Source organism: Canis lupus, chromosome 6 (assembly GCF_003254725.2).
Source record: "Canis lupus dingo isolate Sandy chromosome 6, ASM325472v2, whole genome shotgun sequence".
In the NCBI taxonomy this organism is placed as follows: domain Eukaryota; kingdom Metazoa; phylum Chordata; class Mammalia; order Carnivora; family Canidae; genus Canis; species Canis lupus.
Genome location: NC_064248.1, coordinates 60,532,466 through 60,557,618, shown reverse-complemented (window position 1 = coordinate 60,557,618; position 25,153 = coordinate 60,532,466). Strand labels below are relative to the sequence as shown.

Below are 25,153 nucleotides of genomic sequence, written 5' to 3'. Positions count from 1 at the left end.
AATTTTTCCAACGTTGGAATTTTTCTAATGTCTGATAAATGTCTTTCATAATTCACCAAAGCTTTTTGAGTACAAGAGAACATCCATTATAAAGCAGAGATATGAATTTTCCCTGCGTATGCCTTCTGACATGACCCCACCTTTGCTTTGCCGGCATTTGAGTCAAGGCCGTTTTGTTGTTGCTGCCCAATGGGCTCTGAGGCTGCACTGGAAGAGTTGTGACCCTCTCTCCCTCGACACTTGGACACAATTTGTCCTGTCTTTTTCACCCTTGGAGAGCCTCACAGCTGGTCTGCATGATACCCGATATCATTTTTATGATAAATGGAGGCCTTTCTTAAAGCGCAGTATCTCTGTCCTGCTATGGTGAACAAAATGCCCCCTCCAAGGACAATGCACTTCCTATTAGTTGCAGCTATGCACAGCCATTTCTGCCCTTTGATTTTTGCATCTCCCAAAGTTTGGCTGTATTTCTTTCCTCCCTTTTCTATTTGGTTCCTGGGGCTTTATAGCAGACTTTGTTTGAAGTTCCTGTCTTTCAGAGGCTTTTTACACTTACTTTATTTATTTATTTATTTATTTATTTATTTATTTATTTATTTCAGTAATGAGTGGAGGGTTATAAAAAACAAGTCATGAAGATGCAAAATAACTGAACAGCACACGATTTTAGTATTTCACAGTACATACATGCTAGTGTTAAAAAGGTAGTACATAACATAACATAATATTATCACTTAGCAAGAATTTCTGTTACCAAGATTGAGCACAATTTCATTGATGCTCACAATGGTGCTGCGAGGTAGATAAGGAAACAGACCAGAAAACTGGGACTCCGTGAATTGAGTGTTTTGTTCGTTTGCTTATTTCTAGCAAGTGATGGTGTCAGTATTCAAGCGCAAGTCTTCTGCTTGCGTGTCCGTGTCTTTTCGACTTTATCACAGTATTTAGTACTAATCAAACTTGCAATGCTATTTATGTGACACATTTAATGACATGAATGTTGGTGATTGGGCTGGTTGGCCATCCGGCAGCCATGGTAAGCTACTTCAAAGAAAAGGGTCAGTGGGCTTTAGGTGCCAAGCCAACATTCATTAAGGTGGTTGTGCTGAACAGAAAGGGAGAACAAAAGAGGTTGCAGCTCCAGTGGTTCTTCCTTGCAGGCTTTAGGAAGGTCATTTTAGGGAGGGTGCAATCCTACCTCAGGTCAGTTCTGGCGCCCCAGGCTTGGGAAGTGAGATAAGACAGAGGTTGGGGTGGTGAACCTCTTCCCTTTCATAGCACTTGCCTTGTGAGGGCCATCCTTTAATTCTAGAAGACAAGAAGAAAATATATGCCTCAGAAAAGCTTATTTTAGGGTTTAGTAGGTGCCTAAGGTGATAATTATACATCTGTGATGGTTCATTTTATGAGTCAACTTGACTGGGCCGTGGGGTACCCAGATATTTGGTCAAACACTATTCTGGGTATGTCTGTAGGGGTGTTTTGTAATTAACATTTGACTGATAAGACTGAGTAAAGCAGATAGCCCTTCCTAATGTGGGTGGGCCTTACCCAATCAATTGAAGGCACAAATAGAGCCAAAAGGCTGAGCCTCCCTCGAGTAAGAGAGAATTCTTCCTGCCTGACCCACTTTTGAACTGAGACATCAGCTTTTGCCAGCCCTCAGACTCAAAGTGAAACATCAGCCCTTCCTGGGTCTTAGGCCTTCCAGCCTTCATTTTTTTTTTTTTTTTAAATTTCTTTTTTATTTATTTATGATAGTCACAGAGAGAGAGAGAGAGAGAGAGGCAGAGACACAGGCAGAGGGAGAAGCAGGCTCCATGCACCGGGAGCCCGACGTGGGATTCGATCCCAGGTCTCCAGGATCGCACCCTGGGCCAAAGGCAGGCGCTAAACCGCTGCGCCACCCAGGGTTCCCCCCTTCCAGCCTTCAGACTGGAATTTTACCATCAGCTCTCCTGGGTCTCTAGCTTGCTGACTGCAGATCTGGGGACTTCTTGGCCTCCACTATCATGTGAGCCAATTATTTATAATGTATCTCTCTCTCTCTCTCTCTCTCTCTATATATATATATATATATATTAGTACTGTTTCTTTGGGGAACCCTTACTAATATAAGATACTTTCAATGAGGTAGGTGGTAAGTAGCAAATGATGAAGTATAAGTGGTGGGGTGAGTTTACTATGGAAATTTGGGGGAAGGGTGTTGGGACCTCTGGCAGAAAGGGTACTCAAGAAACTGGAGACAAAAACGCAGAAGCAGCTACCCTCTCCATACAATGTATGGGTGCAATTTCTCAAGTTGCTGTGACCCATCAGGGCAGGAAGGCTGATGGGAGAGGTGGTGAATAGAAGGAGCTGGAGAGTAAAGGTGATTTGGGAGCATAAACGGGGAGGCCTGGGCTAAATTCCAAGCAAGGGTTTTGAGCAGTTGCAGGACAGTATGATGTGTGGGGGTGAGAAGCATTAGAGAAATGTAGAGAGGCGGATAGGGGGAGGGAGAGCCATTCTGAGAGGATGAGAAGAGAACACACAGAGAAAGCATCTCTGAGGCTCTGAACAAGCCTTGCTTGCAGCCCCCCTAGGGGTGAAGGCAGCAGCCATGTTACTCTATCAAAGCTTACCTTATTGTAGCTCAATCCAACAAACACTTGCTTATTCATTGCTCAGCAAATATTTATGGAGTATTTACTCTATCAGACACAGTTCTAAAGTACTGGTGTAATAGCAATAAACCAAAGAGTCTAAATTCCCTGCCTTCCTGGGGCTTCCATTCTAGTGCTATGCCGTGGCTCTGGGCTATCCATTATAGACAAAGAAGCATCTACCCCTCCCTGTACCTCAGATCATGACTCCCACTCTCATCAAAGCCCAAATTCTGAACCAACAAGACATCTCTGCTCTGAAGGAGCTTATAGTCCAATAGAGCACATGCACAATTCAAGATAACAGCATAATATGCCACATGGGAAAATATTTGAGGGGAATGAGACTCACTCTCTCCTAATGTTACTTGAGATTTTGCCCTTAAAATGTGACTATATAGTGCCTCACAGAATACAAAGTGCATCTGACATCTATTATCTCGTTTTATGCTCTGAACAATCCTTTAAGTTAGATAAAATAGTATTATTATTATTTGAAAGTTTAAGAAAATGAACGCCCAAATGTTAATGGTCCTGATTTTATGCGGAAGTCTATATTTCCCTTTCCCTCAGATCAGACCACTTGTCCTGCCTTTCCTAACCTCTCTCCCGTGGCAGAAGTGAAGTATTGGGTGCAAAGCACTAGGCAAGCCAGTGGCAGTGAGCTGGTTCTGAGGCTTTGCTAATCATGACTAACCAGGTGGGCGGGTGCAAAGGGTAGTATAGTGTGGTGGGTGCAGGAGTGGTATGTCGTGCTGCAATTGGCCATGCGTGCCCAATTTATGTGTCATGCAATGTGAGGGAGGAGTGTTATATGGTATTACAAATTTGTAGGGAACTTATACCCTCCACCTACAGACAACCTTTAATATGCATAGAGGTACTGCTCTTTCCCTGTCGGACAGAGCCCACAAAGGGGAGGCTGAACAGTGGGAATAGAAGGCAGCCTGAGAGAGATGGGCAGTTCTGCTTTAGAAAGCTTTCCTTGCCTTTCCCAAAATATGGGGACAGGAGAACCAGTTCTCCCAGGATGCTCCAGGACAAACCCAAGGAATTGCTGCAGCCCAGAAGTCAAGGAGACTGGAGAACGAAGATTCCAATTTTCCTCTAGCGATGTGTGTTTAAGAAGAGTTTGCTGGACAGTTTCATCCTTGCCATCGTCCTAGAGCGTGGTGGCACAGGTATTGATATCCCCACATTGTTAGTGAGGAACCTGAACCTGAGGCTTGAGTAATTTATGGAGATTAAGAATGAGTTGCAAGTGGAATGGAGATTTGATTTCAGGTATATCTGACATTGAAACCACAGGTTTCCTTTTCTATGCTACAGTTTTTTTCCTTATGAATAAAAAGTGAGGAAGAATTGTGATTAAATTAAATATTGTAACTAGTTATGTATGTGTATAAATTTAATTATTTAACAAGCTCACATAGGGTTTGTTCATAGTACTGTTTTTATTTTTCTCCATTAATTGTGGGTTATAGAGCTTTAGAGTATCAACCCTTGCTGCTCATGTGGAACTTCTCAAATATATAGAGAGTTTGTGTGTGTGTGTGTGTGTGTGTGTGTGTGTAGAGGTATCAGCTTTGACATTGAATCAGAATTTCTGGGAGGTGGGCAGCCTGGGTGGCTCAGCGGTTTAGCGCCGCCTTCAGCCCAGGGCCTGATCCTGGAGACCCGGGATGGAGTCCCATGTCAGGCCCCCTGCATGGAGCTTGCTTCTCCCTCTGCCTGTGTCTCTGCCTCTCTCTCTCTCTCTCTCTGTGTGTATCTCTCATGAATAAATAAATAAAATCTTTAAAAAAAAGAAGAGAATTTCTGGGAGGAAATCTCCAGGTTGTTCAGATGGGCAGCCAGGTTTGGAAGCTACTATTAGGTCCTGTGCTGAAGCGGAGTTTAGCTCTGATGATGTATGGCTTGACTAAGTCTCCCCAAATGGTGTCTAAACAGTGACCATACTTGTATATACTCATACCTTAGCAAGCCCCATACATAGTGGAAATACACAGAACAGCCTACTTGTAGTAGGTACAATTCTAAGATAATCCCAGTGACCCGTACTTGGTATATTTCTCTCTCTTTGAGTAGGGACTGGACCTGTGAGGATGATGAGATAGTCACTCCTTTGATTGGGTTACACGGTTACATGGTATGGTAAAGATGAATGGATTTTAGAGTTGTGATTAAGATCTCCAGGCAGTTGACCTTAAATTAATCAAAAGAAGGACTATTGTGGATGGACCTGACCAATTATATGAGACATTACAACAGAGTCTAGAAATCAGAATCAGAAAAAGCAGTAGAGATGCTTTTCTATTAGGTATGAAAAAAGAAACTTCTATTTGTAGAGCAGGCCACATGGTAGGGAAGGGTGGAGCCTTTAGGAGTTGAAGGCTTCAGTCCTATAACCTCAAGGAACAGAATTCTTCCAATTAACTCAGAAGAGGACTCTGAGCTCCAAATGAGATCCGTAGCTCCTGCTGACACCTTGATTTTAGCCTGGTGATACACTGAGCAGAAGACCCAACTCATCAATGCCTGACCCCTGACCCATGGGAACTGTGAGATAACAAATTTGTGTTATTTTAAGCCTTTAAAACAGATAAATAAAATTACTTAAAATAAATAAATAAATAAATAAAATTACCTTGTGGTAATTTATTATACAGCAATAAAGAAAACTATTACAAATATCAAAGTCCAAATAAATATTTTGAAATATGTGGGTTATATCAATTTAAAAATTATAATACATTTTAACTTAATATTTCTCACACACACACATCGTGGGTTAGGGGTGAGTGGAGATTTGATTGCATGTATGTCTAACACTGAAATTTGTTAGCTTGGTTTTTTTTCCACTATGTGTTTCTTCTTCACCTAGAATAAATAAAAAAGGAAAGCACTGAAGTAGTTCTAAGGTTTTTGGAAAACTGTACCTCTTAGCAATCACTACCCATCTCCCATCCCTATAATTCCTATGATCACAAATCTGTTTTCTATCTCTATGGATTTGCCTATTGTGGACACTTCATATTTATTCAATTATACAATATGAGGCCTTTTGTGTCTGGCTTTTTTCTCTGAGCATAATGTTTTCAAGATTCATGTGTTATATAATAAGTAAAACCTGTCATATCAATGCAGTGGATATTATTCAGCCACAAGAAGGAATAAAATATACTTTTGCTTTATAGATTTTGGTTTTCTGTTGTTAGGTATATAATGTTTAAAATTATGTCCTTTTTTTTAAGATTTTATTTATTTTTTCATGAGAGACACAGAGAGAGAGGCAGAGACATAGGCAGAGGGAGAAGCAGGCTCCCTGTGTGGAGCCTGATGCAGGACTAGATCCCAGGACCCCAGGATCATGACCTGAGCTGAAGACAGACACTCAACTACTGAGCCACCCAGGTGCCCCAAAATTATGTTAGATTGATATTTTTGTTAAAGTGTGCTTTTTTGTCTGTAGTAACAACTTTTGTCCTGAAGTCTATTTTGTCTGATATTGCCACACAAAGTCTCTTCCAGTTGCTATTTGTATGGTAGATATTTTGTCACATTTTTACTTTTAACCTATTTCCACCTTTGAATCTAAAGTCTGTCACTTGTAAACAGCATATAGTTGGATCATGCTTTATAAAATCCATTCTGCTGATTTTTGTCTTTTTATGGGAGTATTTAAAGATTTTATTCATTTATTTATTTATGAGAGATACAGAGAGAGAGAGAGAGAGAGAGAGAGGCAGAGACACAGGCAGAGGGAGAAGCAGGCTCCATGCAGGGAGCCTAATGTGGGACTCGATCCCAGGGCTCTAGGATCTAGGATTTAGCTCAGCGCTAAACTGCTGAGCCACCGGGGCTGCCCAATGGGAGTATTTAATCAATTTGTATTTAATATAATTACCAATAAGGTAGGATTGATGTCTGCCATTTTTCTATTTGTTTTCTGTATGCCATATGACTCTTTTGTTCCTATTTTTTCATTAATGACTTCTGTGTTATATAAATATTTTCTAGCATGGCATCTTAATCGCCTTGTTTCTTTTACTATATTCTTAGAATATTTTTTTAATGGTTGCCATGAGGATTGCAATTAACATCATAATTTATCATAATTTAGTTTGCATGGATACCAACTTAATTTCAACAGTATATAAAAACTTTGTTCCTAGCTACTACATTCCTGCCCCTCTCCTTTCTTACATTATTGTCATATAAATGAATCTTTATACATTATTTGCCTAGTAGCAGCTATAATTATTTCCTTACACAGTTTTATTTTAAATCTTATAAAATTGCAAACAGAAAATAAATTTATACTGTGTTTTATATTTATCCAGTAGTTACCTTTACTAATGCTCTCCATTTCTTCATGTCGATTTGTTGTACTGTCTAGTGTCCTTTCTTTACATCATAAAGGATTCTCTAGTATTTTTTGTAGGACATGTCAGCTAGTGACAAATTCTCAGCTTTGTTCATCTGGGAGTGTTTTGATTTTTCCTTTATTTCTGAAGGATAGTTTTCCTAGATATAGAATTATTGCTTGTTAAGTCTATTTTTTTAATTCAGCATGTCAAATACATTAATTAGCTCATTTGCTTCTGGCCTCTAAGGTATTATATTTAAAAATCAGATATTAATCTTAATGGTGATTCCCTGAACATGATAAATCACTTCACTCTTACTGCTTTCAAGATTTTCTCATTGTCTTTCAGAAATTTCATTACAGTGTATCTAGGTATGGATCCTTTTGAGTTTTATCCTATTTGTAGGATTGAGCTTCTTGGATGTATGGATTAATGTTTTTGATCATTTTGAGGAAGTTTGGGCCATGATTTCCTCAAATATTTTTTTCTGCTTCTTTCTCTCTCCTACTGGACACCCATTTTGCATATGTTGATAACCTTTCTGGTGTGCCACAAGTATCTCAGACTGCTCATTTTCTTTCATTCTTTTTTCTTTCTGTTCTTCAGATGGTATCATCTCAATCATCAAGTTCACTTATGCCTTCCTCTGCCAACTCAAATATGATCTTGATCCCCTCTTAGGGAATTATTTCAATTATTGCACTTTTCAACTACAGAATTTCTATTTGTGCTTTCAAAATAGAAATGGCTCTTTATTGATATTTTCTATACAGTGAAGCCATCATTCTCATACTTTTCTTTAATTCCTCAGATGTTTTGTCCTTCAATTCTTTGAACATATTTAAAATATCTGATTTAAAGTCTTTATCTACTAAGTCTAACATCTGGGCTTCCTCAAGGACAATTTCTCTTGATTTTTTTTCTTTTACATGTTTCACAGCTTTGTTGAAAAATGCATGTTTAAAGTAATATAACATGGCAACTGCAGAAATCAGACCCAGAATTTGTTGTTGTTTGTTTACTTAGTGATCCTCTTGAGCTAATTTTTAAAATCTGTTTTATTTGTCATGTTTAGCCACTGACATCTCCATTCGGTTAGCTTAGTGGAAGCCTAATGACTAGAAAGAGATTTTCTTAAATACCTGGAACCAGTAAGTCTCCCAGCCTTTGCTGAAGGGTTTTGCATGTGTTGGGGTCCAACTTCAACACTCAGGTTGGAGGTTTACAACAACTCTACATTACCCTTGCATCTTGTTTCCAGAGAGCCTCAAGATTAGCCAGACATGTGAGTTTAGGACCTTCTCAGCTCTTACCTAGAAATGTGTAAACTCTATACATGTACATGGGTTTCTAGATCCCCAGCAATATGTCAGAATTTTTAAAACTGCAATGAGAATATCATTCCCAAGATTTTAAAATTTTTTGGTTAGCTTCTTATTTGTCCCAACTATTATCACTACCTCAGGTAACTGCAATGTTGTACGGTTGCTGTTGATTGTTTTTGATAAACATCTTCAGAGGAAAGTCTTTTCACCCCAAGTGAGGTCTGAGTCAGGTCAAATAAAGATAATCCTTCAAATGGAGGTTTTCAGGAAATTGGCAGACTGGTAAAATAATGACAGTTCACTGGGACCCCTCCAGTGCCTGCTAGACTGCTGGATTTTACTCTAATTGTGGAATTGTTGGTTTTCAAGTTTACATCAGCACTAAGCAGAGTAGGATGAGACTAGGACAAGTTGTAATACCATAAAGCTTGCTGTTCTTATGGAAAGTCAGCTGTTTTTCTTGAGTAAACACTCCTCAATTCAAGCCTTTGGTTAATTTCCAGAGTTTTGAAAATTTTTATTCTGACAGTTTTTTTTTTGCCAGTGTTATTTTTGTTTTATGACAGAGCAGAGTTTTGGAGGTCTTCATTCTACTATTCCCACTGATACCATCTTCTCCAACTCATGTTTATTCTTCAACAGTTTTCCTAAGATTCCATACTTCCTCTTTTTGGACTGTGCACCTATCTCATTTTTGGCTTATGGTAAGAACTAAATACACCTGGAACATAAAAAGTTCAAAATAAGGGCAAATTGAAATTGAATACATACTGCTACAGTTCTTTTGTTTATATGCATACAAATAATATGTAACTCACACACATATATAATCAGTCTAGTATTCTGGCAGAAGTGCTTAGAGCACCTGGGTGGTTCAGTGGTTGAGCTTCTGCCTTTGGCTCAGATGTGATCCCAGGGACCTGGGATTGAGTCCCACATCAGGCTCCCTGCATGGAGTCTGCTTCTCTATGTCTCTGCCTCTCTCTCTGTGTCTCTCATGAATAAACAAATAAAGTTTTTGAAGAAGAAGAAGAAGAAGAAGAAGAAGAAGAAGAAGAAGAAGAAGAAGAAGAAGAAGAAGAAGAAGAAGAAGGAGAAGAAGTAGTAGTAGTAGTAGTAGTAGTGGTGCTTGGCTTTCCTCAACATTTGTGCTCATCTTCCAGAGTGTAGAGTTATTGATTAGAAATGAGTTCCCAGCCCTGGACTATATTTTCAGCTCCCCAGTCCTTACATCTAGGAATGATTACACAATTGGTTTTCACCAATGGATTGTATGCAGTGTGTTGATGTTGAGTAGAGGGCATAAAGAAACAGTGTGCTTCTCTTCCCCCTTCTTTCAGTTTGATGTAAAAGAGTGTAGTGACCTTGGGGGCCATGTGTTAAAGATAGTGGAGCTATGATGTGGAATGAGTCTGGGGCCCTGGATCATTTTCTTGAAAAAGCACTCATTCTGGGGTTTCTCGAGTGAGAAATAAACTGTTATGTTTTATCAATTAATGTATTTTGTGGTTCTTTTGTTATAGCAGGTAGGATTTCCTTCCTACAAGAGGCAGTCCTACAAAAATACTGGTGTTAAAGGATAAAGCTGACAACTGGGTCAATATATTATCCTGTATGTGGTGACACCATTTTTGGAAAAATTATTTCACCTAATCATGTGTATTTGAGGATCACGGAATAAGGGTCTCTACTGTATACATGGGTATACCTAGACATGTTTATCTGGGTTTGTGAAATGAGCTGATGAAGCTTTCTTTGGACAGAGAAGAGGATTAATGGCTGTCAGGTTGGACAATAGCTGCCCCCCCCCCCCAAGGAGAAGACCTTCCCAAGAATAAATTGCTAGGCTTTAACTTCCTAGATAATATGTTAGACGGAGGAAGAATGGGCTCCTTTTATTTAGGTCCAGGAAAGCTTCTCAAGGCCAAGGTCACACTCTTAAAAGAGACTATGTCGGGATGGAAATATCTGGCCTAGGGGATTGATGTCAATTTTCACATCTGGAGTGTCATTCTAGGAGTCAGGAATGACAGAAAGTTGAGGAAATGCCATGAAGTGGAAGCAGAGGACACTAGCAGTGATTTGGGACACACATGAGACACACTCTGGCGACCCCGTGAATCAGAAAATGGACCAGGGAATCTCGAGATGTTGCCAGCGAGGGTTAGGAAAGGGACAGTTCTTTTGTTGCTCTATTGTGACATACATTTCTGACTGAACCACCAGGCTTTTGAAACCCGAGGAAATGTGGCCTATACACATATGCCGTGATGAGCTGGGTTATACAGATTATAATGGAGGCAGAAAAAGATACTGTGATTCGCGTCTGTCCTTTGCTCATTCTCTTTTATTGTCTGAAGTTCACTTATTTTTCCCCCTAATTGTATGACCACTGGGAGTAGAAATGCACCATGGATGGAGTTCTGAGAAATCCAGGGGAATGTTGTAATAAGAAACTGTTTCCTATTGATCTTCTCCCCTCCCAGTAAGCTCTGTATTTGGCTTGCTTTGGGCGTGGGGGGAATGGGGCGAGGGCAAACATCCAGTAACTTACATTTTCAGGAGCTTTGTGGTTTAGACTCAGAAACTCAGTGAACTGATAATGATGGCAAGCAGAGGTTAAATCTCCATTTCATCATCAAACTGGGGAGTATAAAGGATTTGTATTCAGTCACACAATGTGGAATGAGGGCAGCTCTTAAAATGATTGCTTAAGGTGCTTTTTTCACACAGCCGCTGTTTGGCTAGATGTGACAAAGTCTGCTCAAAAAGAAACTTTTGACTAGATATATAATAAATGAGAAATGCCCTTGGGAAAAGGGAAACACCTGTTCCCCTCACCACCCCTCCCCTCAGTTCGATTCCTACCCATTCATTACTTAGGAATATTTGGATGGCAGACGTGTGGAGTCCAGCACCCCCATCCCCTAGCCACGGCCCCAACACAAGTCCCTTTGGTGTTTTCAAATGAAGAGCTTGGGGTTTTTTTCTCCTTTGGCAACTGGTTTGCTTTCATAGTGCCTCTACGGGCCATAGGAATACACTGTCCCTAAAAGTATGCAAACTCCAATTTGAAAAGCCGGATGTGGGAATGATACACAGGAACGAGAGAATGCCTTTGCTTTTGACCATACATGGATCCTGGCACTGCAGCCTGGGGAATTTGCCCAGGCTGTTGCACAGCCTCTGCCCTGTGCCCTCAGCGGGCAGGCAGCTGTGCTTTCTTTAGCATGGATGCTTCCGGAGAGTGACCGCTCATAAACCTCAGATGCTTTCCCTTCACGACAGAAGGGCCCCGCCTCAGGATTTTAGCCAGAGCAGACACCACTCAAGGGGAGATGTTTGCTGAACATCCTCTCCCCTTAAATCCATTCTACTCCTCACCATGGCTTTGCAAGAGTCTTTTTTATTGCCACCTCCCACAAAAGCTTAAAAAATGTTTCTTTTCCACTTAATTTACTTTCCAATTTCTTACTCATACTTGGCTTCCATCTTTATTTCACTTCTGCACGCCTTGAAGGTAATAATATTATTTAATAGTCATATATACACCTTCCCACATGGGGGCTACATCCTTGCGACATTACAAGCCCGCAGCTCCCCATTTTTATTCCTCGAAATCCAGAGGAAAACCCCCCACAGAAGGTGCTAGATAATTAGCTTGGCTACCGTTTGCTGCAGAAAGCGCTTTTGGTTGGCTCTGGTCACAGGGCCTGGGCGGCTTTGGGGCTGGGGCCTCCTGCTTCAGTGGAGGGGCCGTCAGGAGGAGGCTGCAGCCAGACCCCAGCTCCCTCACCACAAGCCCTTAATTGTTTATTAATGAAGCTTTTGCCAAACAAATCTACACATTGTCTCAACCCTCCGCCCCCAGAGCGCATTCCAGCCCGCCCACGAAAGTGCACTGTGGGGCTGCTCTCTGCAAAGTCTCCTTCCTCCCCTGGCAGAGTTGGTTAGGATTCAAACTTTTTACTTTCTTTCTTTTTTTTTTTTTTTTTAACTTTTATTGGCTGCACCAGCTAAATCAGAGATGGTTTCCGCGCCCCTAAGAATGGCAAGCACAGGTGTTCCCGCTCAAAGCTGAGCTCGCATCTCCTCGCCCCTTCCCTCCCCGAGCAGCAGCGCGTCCCTCTCTGCTGCGCAGCTGGTCTCAGGCCTAGCAGACAGGAAAGCCCTGGTGACCACTCCTCCCAAACGCCCGGTGGATGGAGCAATCCAGCAGGAGTAAGCCAACAGTTGCTGCTTGGTATTTGACCATCGTTTAATGAGTGCCCAGAATTCGTCTGTAAATGCACATTGTTAATTTAGGGCCTGCTATTCATTAATTAGGGGTTTAGTGGCAAGTGCCATTGAGCTATCTGCAATGTTTGAGGTTACGTCAAGCCCTAGCAAACGGCCTGCTGATAACAAGCTGCATCCATCTTCATTACTCGGCCCCTCCTGTCTGACTTTGCTCAGCATCTTCGAAGGGCTCTGCCTCTTGGAACTGAAGAATTAAACTTTTATCCAAACCAGATTCTGCTCTTTCACCTCTTCTGATTCCTTGAGTACTTCTCATTTATTTTGCCTAAATGACATCTGATTACCTAACATGGAGTGGAGCAAGGTCTTAACCTAAAACAGCCTGCAGACCTCAGTTCTCAGCTGGAGAATTCCAGCGGGTTAACGCTAAGGAAATCCTTACATTTCCATTTCATCTGATACTGGGCTCAGCGTAAAAGAAATAGTTTTTGATTTTTCTTCTCATAAAGTTGCAGTTCCAATAGAATTTTTTTTTTAAAGCCAGAGAAATACAGGAAATTAATTTTAAACCTGGAGAATAAATGTCCCTATTGGTTCAAGTTTTCTTTCGCAGTGTTTCTTTCCCTGAAAATATGTATCATTTGAGGCAATCGTGGTGCCAAATGAAATAATTCCAACCGTCTAAAGGGCTCTGCATGTCAAGCCTCAGCTGTACAAACGTGGTCCTGTTGGAGGTAGGTGCTCAGTCACCAGACGGCTCCAAAACCCGGCTCCTCTCCTGTTTCTAGGCCTCCAGCGGAAGCAGGCGGCTTGAGGGGACGATTAGGGAGACGCTGCTCTTAGAGAAAACTATCTAAGTACAGAGTTTGTTTATCCTTCCAAGGCTAGGTTAGAGAACTTGCATAAAAACGAACTTCCACTGACAGATGGTCTCTATAAGTAGTTGGTTCTGAGAAGGGAGAGAGCTACCTGGCATGGCTGTTTAACACATTAGGGTGCTTGCAGGGAGAGCCTACTGCTCCCCTGAACCATGGTTCAATTTTAAGCATCACTGGCCGGGATGGGTTATTGTGACTATTTGGAGAAGGGCACTGGAGAGCCCGATGCTCGGGGTGTGCGGGGGAGAGGGGAGGAGGAGGAAGAGAACGATAGCCCAAGGGAGGGTATCTGAAAACCTTTGCACCACTGAGCTGGCACACTTATCACAGGGTGACAGTCTATACCGCAGGCCTGCGGTGCGTTGCTGTTTGTGGTGCGTGCTGCCAACTGGCTTAGAAAATGCAGATCCCACTCTCAGATAGAGAGAGCAGGAGGCAGTGTCAGCTGACTGACATCCCCCCCCCCCCCCCCACCCAGGGCCTCCCAGGCTCTGGATGCGGGAGGAAGCGTGGCTCCTGGCTCCCAGCCGGGCCTGCCAGGTGGGAGGTAGCTCTGCCCAGGGAAGGGCCTCCTCTCCCAGCAGCTTTCCCCAGGAACCCCTTACCACCACCCTACCCCCCCCCATCCCTCCCAGGGGGCTAGCATTCACCTGGAGGGCCCCCATCCCTTTTCCCAGGATGGCAAGGATACCATCTTGTTTTTAATTTGGTAATTAAGTTCCACAACACGAAGATTAATACAAAAAATTGAGCTGCATTTGCAGCTCATCATCTTGTCCTGCATCTTAACCAAACACAAAATAGAAAATGTCCTAGAGACTATGGTAAGAAAAAAAACAAAGCCAACAAAAGGCTTGGTCTATAACATTTAGTCATGAAGTTACCTACATTATGTGCAATTGAAAGAGACAATTTTAAGCTGAGGATTTCTTAAATTTACCATAATGATGCTCTGGACACTTGAAGTAAGAGCCCTTCGAAGCTGACGTGCTGCGGGATAAAGCACACTCTTTCTCCGGAAAAGAGAAAGCCAATATATTGTGGTGGCAGAAGGAACAATGGAGCCAATGAAACAGAGGTCAGAGCTGAAGGTTTCTGCTGGAAGCAAGCTATACACAGGTATTTTAATTTTTTTTTTTTTATTTTTATTCAGACAGAAACTCTGCTCCGGGACCTGGAGCACTGCATGCAGACTGCTGGTAAGAAAAGCACTCAATTGTTCAATTTTTATTATTCAATATTGTATTAAAAATTTTTTAGGCTCTTCGGGTCAAGGCAACTTTTAAAAGGTTAAAAGCTATTCAAAAGGGTTACCATATCCATAAAAGCAAATGAGATTAAGCCTAAAGACTGATGGAGGAAAAACAGTAATTTAGATAAACTGCCACCGCCTCAAAAATGTTTTGACTTTTATCAGAGAAAGGGAATCCAGAGATTCTTGGATTGGTTGTCATATCAAAGAAAGATTCATTAAATTTGAAGCAATTATCTTTGTGCTTTTTACCGTTTGGTGTGTTTTAGGCCCAGTCCCACCTTTCTTCAGTTACATTCTTTAGAATGGCTTGGGAAATGTGATTGCTTGGCTCCAACTTCCATCTGTCAACTATTGACCTTGCTGGTTGGGCATCTGTAACATCAGACACTATTGTCATGGAAAGAATTATGATGTTTCAATCAAATGTATTGCAAAGTTAACAAATCCATAACATGGTCTGGACCACATGGAAGAGTTTAGAAAATGTGTTTTGGAGACCTCAGGGAAAAGCAAATAGGCTATCCCCATAAATGTTGACCTCCACCGCTTGCCATTAACTGTGTAAGTTATCGTATTACAACAGAAGAGCTCAATTTGAACCTCAAACTCGAAGGGAGCACTTGGAATCAAAATGCGGGGTTCAGCAAGGGAGACAAAACCCATTATTATGCTCCCGACGTGAAGTTCTACGTCCATACCGTTGATTGACCTGATGGCAACTTTGGGCCAGCTGCTAATACTGAGTCTCCTTAGTTTCTGTCAAAGTACGGGATGAGATGCTTTAGTCTGGTTTTTGTTGCTGATCTCAGAAAACTAAATCTGCCGGAGGGTGGGACTCACAGAGCTGCTAGATCAGTCAAAGAGGTGATTGCAGCAATCAGGGTTAGCTGATATTTACTTGAAAGTCTAAGCATATAGAACAGCAAATTTCTTGACATTAAAGTGAGAAGTGAGTTGATATAAAAATTTAATTTCATCTGCTATGGAAACTGGGTCTGGCCTGACAAAATTAAAATGGATAGAAATAATATTCTGGACACTTAAATTTTATTTTCCCTGTCCTGTGTCTGAACAAATACGCATTCCAAGTAAGTCAGAGGAGCTAAAATTTCCATTTCACGAGAAATATTCCCTGACAAAGAGTTTTTGTGCCACGTATCTTTCACTTTCATAAACTCTAAAAGGAGAATGGTTGTTGTGGACGTTAAAATAATCGGGTTTCTTGAATTACAAAATGGCAAAGCAAAGCTGATGCATCTCAGAAGAGCTAAAAAAAAGCAGGCATCAGGTTGGGCCCCTCCCGAAGAAAATCTATTATATCAAAACAAAAATTTGCAGATGAATAAATTAGGGGGTGATTATTCATATTGTAAAAGAGTCTTTAAAGGATTCCCCCAGGATTCTTTTAAAGGCTTAGCTCCACTAGTTCATGTAAGTGTTTGTGTGCAGATCATTAACTATCTGACAGGCAGGCCGGAAATGCAGGTAGGGAGCCAAGGGGGAAGGGAGAGAATGTTCAGGAGACAGAGGAATCGGTGACACCTGAGGCTTGCCAAGCCTCAAGATAAACGTTGATGAAACAGTAATGAAAATCAAAGTGAAACTGTGATGCTTATTTACAAGTTATGCTTTATATTCCAGAGCCTTGCAGGCAGACTGCTCCGGTTCAGATGCCGGGTCCACCACCTATTTAGCTGTGTGACTTTGGATAAATTACACAACCTCTCTGAATACCAACCATCTAGGGCTGTTTAAGTATAACTCGAGTTAATATATATAAAGCACTTAGTGTCCTGGCAGGCAGTAAATGCTGTATAAAAGTTTCTAAGATGGCTCTGAAACAGCTATTACAAAATATCAGAGATTCTCCAAAGCAGGGATTATTAGTATGATTAGGATACTGGAAAGTGATTTAACAAGAGCAAAATACTCCCTTCCTACCCCCAAAAGAAAACAAAACCAAAACCAAAGGAACACTGAGGAATGAATACTGCTGTCTTTTTGGGTTTCCCAAGGAAGTCAATCTGAAACGTAAACTTATTTGAAATTATCACCCTAACTTCAGCTTCCTAGGGGTTTGGCAAAATTTCCAAGATTAAGATGCACATAAGAGGCAATCAACTATCTAGTGTCTGTTGACTTTTCTATGTTAAAAGGCTTGGATTCATCTATTACTACACTTGTCATTTTAAGAACCATAGTAAATTAGTAAATAAGTTGAAATATAACTTTCTTATTTGTGGGAAAGATAACTTGCTTGCTGGACTTTGCTGGATTTGCACAAACATGAACTCTTTCTGTGTATCCTATCCAGTGCATCTGTGCATGTGGAGTTACGGGCTTAGAATAGACATTAATTGATTCTTTCCCAAAGAACAACCAGTAATAAAGTGTCTCAATTCCACAGTTCTAGTCTGATCAAATGGTTAACAGGTTGCCAAACCAGAAGCATGAGAAGGGGTGAGTACAGATAGTAGGGCAGCGGAATCTCAGGTAGAAGTCAGGCGCAGGCCCATTGTCATTGAGGTGGCCCATTTATGGGGTCCTGGCAGTCGATAATTGGCTTTACCATGTCAGTTTTGACATGACTCATGAGAAAGCCCAGACTATTTTAAAGGCCAGTCCTGACACTTTTATTAAATTATAAAATGGTCTCCTAATTATTTAACTAAAATTCTCCTTTGGTGCCCCCTCCCCAAACTCTTCTGCTCAGGACAGGCTTCCCTGGTGACCAGCCCTCTGATCATATCAGAAGACCTACTACTTTCTCACATTCTATGCTGTATCCCAGTTGGATACAGGCTGAATAAAAATATGCTTTCTGGTCCTCACACTTAGTTTATATGAGTGAATGCTGATGGAAATGGGTAAGTAAATAGTTTTTAAGTGCAGGAGATCAAATTACTTCCTTCACAACTTGAAGTTCTTGACAGCTCTAGCAATACTAGGCTTTTTTTAAAAAAACATGTTAAAGTGGGTTGATCTTTACCTAGCCTTACAGCAGATTGCCACATTGTCAGCTTTCAATATATTATTTTTTGAAAAAAAATTAAGTTTTTGATTCATTTTGAGGAAAAATTTCTCAAGCTCAGAAAACTTAAAACCGTGGAAATCTGTAAATGCTTTTTGAGTTCTACAGAATAAGGGACAGAACTTTGCTTAGGTGGGAACTAATTTAGTTGCTTTTATTTTGTTATTTTAGTTATTTTTTTTTTTTTTTTTATGGAATGCTTCATGAATTTGCATGTCATCCTTGCGCAGGAGCCATGCTAATCTTCTCTGTATCATTCCAATGTTAGTATATGTGCTACTGAAGCGAGCACTGGTTGCTTTTAGCTAAACAATTAATTCTTACTGGTTGTTTCCTGTGTGTCCAATAACCTTTATATGTTAGTACCAAGAATTCAAATTTTGTTAAACTTTGCTCATTAAACGACTTTGCCCAAAGGGACTTGGTTTCCCAGGTTTAAATTCCCCTGTTATATTTTCTCATTATATACTTATCCTTCACAGCATGTAACACAGTATTGAGCAATGTATTTGTGTAATTATTTGTTTAACGCCTGTCTTTATGGATAGACAAAAAGCTCTGTCATGATAGGGGCTGGGTCTGTGTGGCTCACTGTTATAGACTCAGTTTTCCCACAGGAACACGCACAGAGTAGGCGCTCCAAGAGTTTGTTGAATCAACAGATACTTACTAGTAAATTTTCTGTGCTTATTCTTCTTAGTAGTAACTAAGTATCTATCATATACATTCCCCTTGAAGTTTTTTTTTTATTTTTTACTTTTAAATTATACATATATATTTGTAATGGTTATATTTGTATATTATATATATATATATTTTTAATGGTTAAAATATTCAAACTTGTATGAATGGGAAGTGGAAGAAAAGCAAAATTTATCCTCACTGCCCTTCACTGATGTCCAAAGATTTCCAAAGTTAATGACTTTAATTGTTTCACTTTTGAGCTCTTCTGGTATTTACCATCATATTTCTAAAGAATACATCATATTCTTGATTTTCTTAAGACTTCAGGTAGTATCTGTAGATTTCCGGATGAAAGATGCCAAATTTCATACACTCATACTTTTACTTTCTCCTTTCTCCCCTATGCTCCTTTAAATTCAGGGTTTTGTTGTTGTTTTTTTGTTTTGTTTTCATTTTTCTATTAACTGTCTTTGTTACTTAACATTGTACTTAACATATGATTTTCTTTCTTTTTTCTTTTTTGTTTTAAATTGGAGTTCAATTTGCCAACATTTAGCATAACATCCAGTGCTTATCCTGCCAAGCGGCCCCCTCAGTGCCCATCACCCAGTCACCCCAACCCCCTGCCCACCTCCACTTCCACTACCCCTTGTTCGTTTCCCAAAATTAGGTGTCTCTCATGTTTTGTCACCCTCACTGATATTTTCACTCATCCTCTCTCCTTTCCCTTTATTCCCTTTCGCTAATTTTTATATTTCCTAAATGAATGAGACCATATAATGTTTGTCCTTTTCCAATTGACTTATTTCACTCAGCATAACACCCTCCAGGTCCATCCACGTCGAAGCAAATGGTGGGTATTTGTCATTTCTAATGGCTGAGTAATATTCCATTGTATACATAGACCACATCTTCTTTATCCAGTCATCTTTTGATGGACACCGAGGCTCCTAACCTATGATTTTCAATCACCACTTAGGACAGGCTCTATTTTCCCTGTATTAGGTGAGATGAAGAAATCAGTGTGCCTATATTTTCTTTTTTTCTTCCTCCCTGCTGACTTCTGTCAAATCAATGGTTATATTTTACATTTTTTTTTTAGTTTAAAGCAATTTACCTGCAAGCATTATTATTTTAATAATTTACTTATAGATTGTACCATTACATTTCTTTCTGTATCCAGTGTCTTTCAAATGTTCTCTATAGTTTTACTTGAAAATAATATCTGATATATATATCAACAACTGCTCAAAATGATGTCATATTTTAGTTTGCCTCATATTTTACCATGACTTTCTTTTACATTTATTTTCATATGCACACTGCCATCCTCAATCCACCTCCAGTTTTATTTATGTATGTATTTTTTCTTCATAAAGCCCTCTGGTTTCTTTCTATTTTCTATTCATTACTTTTTGGGCCTACTGATCATTATGAGATTTCTTTCATTGTACCTGTGGATTGGATTAAACTGTTCTTAGACTCCTTTTATTCCTCTTTCTTCAATTATTTTTTTCATATTACTGGAGTCTGTCCTCATATTTTCCTTAAAAAAGATGGATGAGGGGCACCTGGGTAACTCAGTTAAGCATCTGTCTCTTAGTTTCTGCTCAGGTCATGATCTCAGGGTCATGAGATCCAGCCCTGCATTGGGCTCTAGGCTCAGTGTGGAGCTTACTTGAGATGCTCTCTCTTTCTCTCCCACCCACCCCTCCTCCTGCTCACAGTACTTACTCTCTCCCACAAATAATAAATAAATAAATAAAATCTTTAAAAAAGTAATAAAAAAGGTACATGTACAATGAACTATTTGACTTCTTTATGTCTAAAATGCCTTTATCATTCACTTAAATTTTATTTATAATTGCTTTCGATGCAGTATTCTAGGTTTAAAGTTGCTTTACAAGCTTTTAAGAGCTGGTGATGTTGGTAAGGCATTGATGTCGATCTGATGGTCATTCCTTTTTAGCACTTTTTATTTCTCTCTCTTTGAAATCTTTTGGAATTTTTCTCTTCAGCTTAGTTCTGAAATTTTGCAAGTATGTAACTAAAGCATTTTTGTCCAGTTGACATTTGGTGGGGCTTGCCAATTGTTGGGTTGATATTTTTCCCATCTCCAGGAAATGGTTTTCATCTATTTTCTTTTGTTATTTCTTTGATTATTTCAACTCCTTCACTGTTTATGTTGTCTTCCTCCAAACCATGTAAGACCTCTGGATTTATGCTTTATATCATTGCTTTTTCAAGTTTTAATGCATGCGATTTACCTACACATCTTTTGAAAGTGAAGAATCTGAGTCAGTAAGTCTTAAGTGAGGCCTGTGACTTTAATTTCTAATGAAATAGATGATGCTGATCCTGCTGGTGTGTGAATCACATTTTGAATAGTGAGGTTTTATATTTCTTGAAATAACTTTTTGTGCATTTTTTTCTTTTTTCCCCCCCTTTCCATTGTGGAATGTCTTATTAATTCCACTTCCACATTAAGTTTCAGTCTTTGCTTCTATCTGCTGTGGTTTAGCTTGCAGTTTTTTATGTGATTATATATTTTTTAACTTTCAAGAATTCATAGCAGACTCTTTTATATTATAAATACAATATATTCTTGAAATTTTGAGGATACTTATTAGAAAATTTTAATGTTCTCTCTTATTCCTTCCATTACCACTGCTGCTTTGGTCGTCAATTTTTGTGTATTCACCTTTGTCTTTCTTTTTCTTCTACTTGATTTCCCTTAACTGTCTGGTAATCCCTCATTCATCATTAATTTGGGGATATAAAGGACTATATTATAAATATGCTTATATTTATAATAGCTAGCCTTCATATCCTTTGCAGTCGAATGGACCATTTTCCCCAAAAGGCCAGTGTTCTGAATGAGAGGGCTGCCTTTGGGCTCTGTGTCAAAGGGCGAACTCTATTGACAAGTAGCTTTTTCTTTTAGCACATTAACAGGCATGGGGTATCACAAATTGCCAATAAGCCAACTACTCCATATATAGAAGAAGAAGAGGGAGTCCTTCACACAGCTGTCCTGAAGATGGGCTTCCCATTACAAAACTTTATTGCTGCCTCTTAACAATTTCTTCTATCTGTACCTGTTTGGAGCCTCTCCAGAGATATTTTAAAGAAAATGAACCCCACCTCCATGACACCTCTTTTCTACGTGTGTATTTTAGGTTGCAATTTCTTCTGCTAGAGTTTATCTAACAACAGAATCCAAACTTCTTCCTATCTTCCCAGACTCTGTCATACTCTCTGGCCTGCTAATGTCATCCCCTTTACTCCTCCTCTTTTTTTTTTTTTTTTTTTTGGATTGTTTCAACTGTCAAGGATTTATTTATTTTTTTATATATGAATTGTAATTTCAATGAGGATTTAGTATGGAAAGGAGGCAATACAGGGTCCTGTCCATCATCTTGAATTAAGAAACTATATGGCTATCTTAGAGCTGCTGTAAATGCTTATCTGAATCTGGCTAACACTCATCTGGCTGTTCACAAACAGACAGACCTAACTGTAAATAGGTAAATTCCCATACAAGTTCCCCAGACCTTGCTAATTATTCTTCATGGATCAAGTAGGATTTAATAGTGTTAAGGGCTTTGGATGATTTTAAATTGTTCTCTAAGCCTCTTGGCAGTCCCATGTGTGTACAGAATAGCGTGATCACAAAAGAAAGTAACTATAGAGAAGTACCTAACCTAAAAAGGCTAGGATAAAAATTAAAGTTAAAAAAGAACTTGAACTAGCCTACAATTTACTTTGGGGTGTTACATATTTTTATGTTAGTTGAGCTTGACCAATTCTACCTTGGATTTGCCAAGAAAATAATTGATGTAATCACAGAGCCAAGAATGATAACATGTGAAGATCTGTGGAGGATTGGCAGGACCCCAGATCACTGGGAAAAAGCCAATGGAATACCTATTTTTAAAAGGCAATAAAAAGTTGTTTGAGAATTAATGACCTTTAATAGAGTGAAAAAGCAGGCATACTGATTACCTTGACCCAAATAAGTTTTAGACAGTCTTACATAGTAATGGCAGTAATGAGTAGAGGAAATATATATTCATGTATTATATCAACATAACATTAAGTATCTAAAACTAGATAACTGTTTTTAATGTAAAAATATTAGAGTTTTATTTATTTTATTTATTGCTATCATTTTATTAGGATTAAGTCCATATCTTGTCAAACATCTAGGTAACTGAAGACATCTAGATTTTGGCCACATTTCTCTATTTTTGCATAAACATGCACTGTCGTGTATATGTTTCTAATAACATAGAAATATGATGTTAAATTGAAAATATTAACAGAGCCATTATTCAGAAGCCAAATCCTGTCTTGATAACATATAGGATATATGTTAAAATTTTGCATATATTACTGAAAACTGACGGTGCTGCCTTACTCTAGAATTTAAAATTAAATTCAAGATGATTTCAATAAACTAAGTCATTATTCTGAAATAACACAGAATAAATGCTGATATAAGTTTTTTTGATTAAGAAGGAAAAAAGAATCCTCACATTTTTGAAGTAGGGGATAACTATTAGACAATACTTAGGTAGAAGAAAAAGATGAGGAGTTCTTAGAGTACCCAAGTAGTAGTATCCACTGACTATAATTTGACAAAATTTTTCACACCTCTGGCCTTTGTCTATAATGCTTCCACTGCTGGGATCTATTTCTTTCCCCTCTTTATCTTTCAAATTTTCCATTGGCCCTTCCAGTCTGAACCCTGCAAAGCCTTTCTTGCTATATATTTTGAGTTAGTTTCTCTGTCTTCTGTGTCCCCCTAGATATTTTGGAAATTGAGATACAATGAACATTTGTTGAGTGCCTACTACCTACTAGGCACTGCATCAGGAAATAATAACTATATCACAGGAGCATGACTGCAGAACAATGATCTTTCTGTAACCAATTAAAGAAGCTGAGGCCCTGAGAAGACACTTGAATCGCCCATGGCTACACGACTAGTAGATAGCAAGTAGATTTCTAAACTATATAATTACCATATAATCACTGGACAAGGCAGAAGAAGCATCTTATTTATCCTTCAATCTCAGTAGCAGCACACTGGCTGGCACATGGTCAGATGTAACAAATAAATTAAGAAATAAATGGTGTAGTGGACTTGCATTAAAGGCAAGCTGGATTTAGGTTTAAGTAATTTACTTTTCTCATTTCTTAGAAGTAAGCATTCAATAGATACTCATTAACATTCCTACCTCCATGTTTTATGCTAATTTTGGTTTAGATAGAAGCATCATAATGTGTAGTGATGAACATATAGACAGTAAAAAAATAATAGGAAAGTAGGTGTGCTTAAGGTAGAAGTACAATGCTGATGGTTTTGTTCCCATGCTTCAGACATTGTTTAAAATGAATCAGTTCATTTTTTATTAGATATTTATTTATATTTAATGTGAATGAGTACTTCATCAATCATTATGGAAATAATAAAGTGTATAGACACAGTCCCTGCCTTCAGCATAAGACAGGCATATAAAAGAGGCATATACGCAATGACAATCCAAGGGAGTATGTGTTGGTGCTACAGAGTCAGTAAATAATGTGCCAAGTGACCAGGGGTAGGTCTCTGAAGAGTTGGTATGCAAGCCAGGCCTTTGACAGGGCCTCTTAGGTGATAGCGGTGCTCAGTGTTTGCTGAATGTTGAGTGGCATTTTCAAGGTTGAAGTTTAGGGAAAAAGAGTATTCACTCATTCATTTATTCACCCAATATATTTTTGAATGCATGCTAGATACCAGACATTCTCCTGGGCCCTAGGATATTGACTATTATCCCAGATATGGATCTTTCTTCAAATACAGCGTCATTGTGTTAGATTCTTAAATAATAATCAAATTTCAGGGTTGGGAAGGATCTTTAAAGGTCAAAGCTTTTGGTTCTAACTTCCAGAATAGTGGTAACTACCAGAGAATTAATATAAATGCTGGATTTTAAGCATGCATTTATCCCTCAGAAAATTTACCAAAACAGCTAAGAGAAAACCACAAATATGATCTAGTGCTCCCTCTCACATGCTTCCAGCTCCATGGCTCACCACTATAAGTGAGGAATTAAAGCTGCAACAAAAAATCAGCCATACTTTAAGAAATAAATTGACAGTCCTGATAAATCTTTTTTATTGATATTAGATACTAGCCACTAGTGCAGCAGGATCTGGGTAAATAAGTTTAAAAAGAATTTTCTGTCACATTGAGAGAATTCGAAAAATATTAAAACATACACATTACTTAGCCTAAGATGATCTGAAGACAATCACAAGAATATCATCTGTTAGCTCTGGTCATTCCCTTACTGAGTATGAGAATGACTGGCTCCATATGAGAGGGTTCCACTGCACTATAGACATTTTGAGAGAGGGTTAGTGGCTCTGAAACAAGAGGGATAGAAAGTCCCTGTTGGTTCTGAGGGTACCATTAAGAGAGTTCACAAAATTCGGCAAGAATCAAAATGTACATCCACTTGACTCGTCTCTGCCTATAGCCACGGTCCTGGATGTTGAGCTGGGAATGAACCCTCTAATTTCTTTTTACCATCAACATTTGTAAGACAAAGAGCAAAAGAGTCTTAGATGCCTCAAAACAAGACTTATCGAACAAAAATGATTTTGTAGAAATAAGTGTTCACTTCTTGACTGAAAACCTGCCACATTTCACATTAGCCTAATATGTCTTTAAAG

General features: G+C 39.2%; 1 long non-coding RNA gene and 1 other non-coding gene across 2 annotated transcripts in view; one reads left to right on the top strand and one right to left on the bottom strand.

Annotated features, from left to right (window-relative positions):
• The first annotated feature begins 3,470 nt into the window (after positions 1-3,470).
• Positions 3,471-25,153, top strand: part of LOC112679114 (uncharacterized) — a 52,114-nt gene continuing 30,431 nt past the window's right edge. Inside the window, exons 1-2 of the long non-coding RNA XR_004816328.2 lie at positions 3,471-3,829; positions 14,614-14,659. This is a non-coding gene — a long non-coding RNA (uncharacterized LOC112679114). The remainder of the gene's footprint in view (positions 3,830-14,613; positions 14,660-25,153) is intronic.
• LOC112641134 (U6 spliceosomal RNA) lies at positions 17,932-18,038 on the bottom strand. Its single transcript, XR_003124521.1, has one exon. It is a non-coding gene; the product is annotated as a U6 spliceosomal RNA (small nuclear RNA).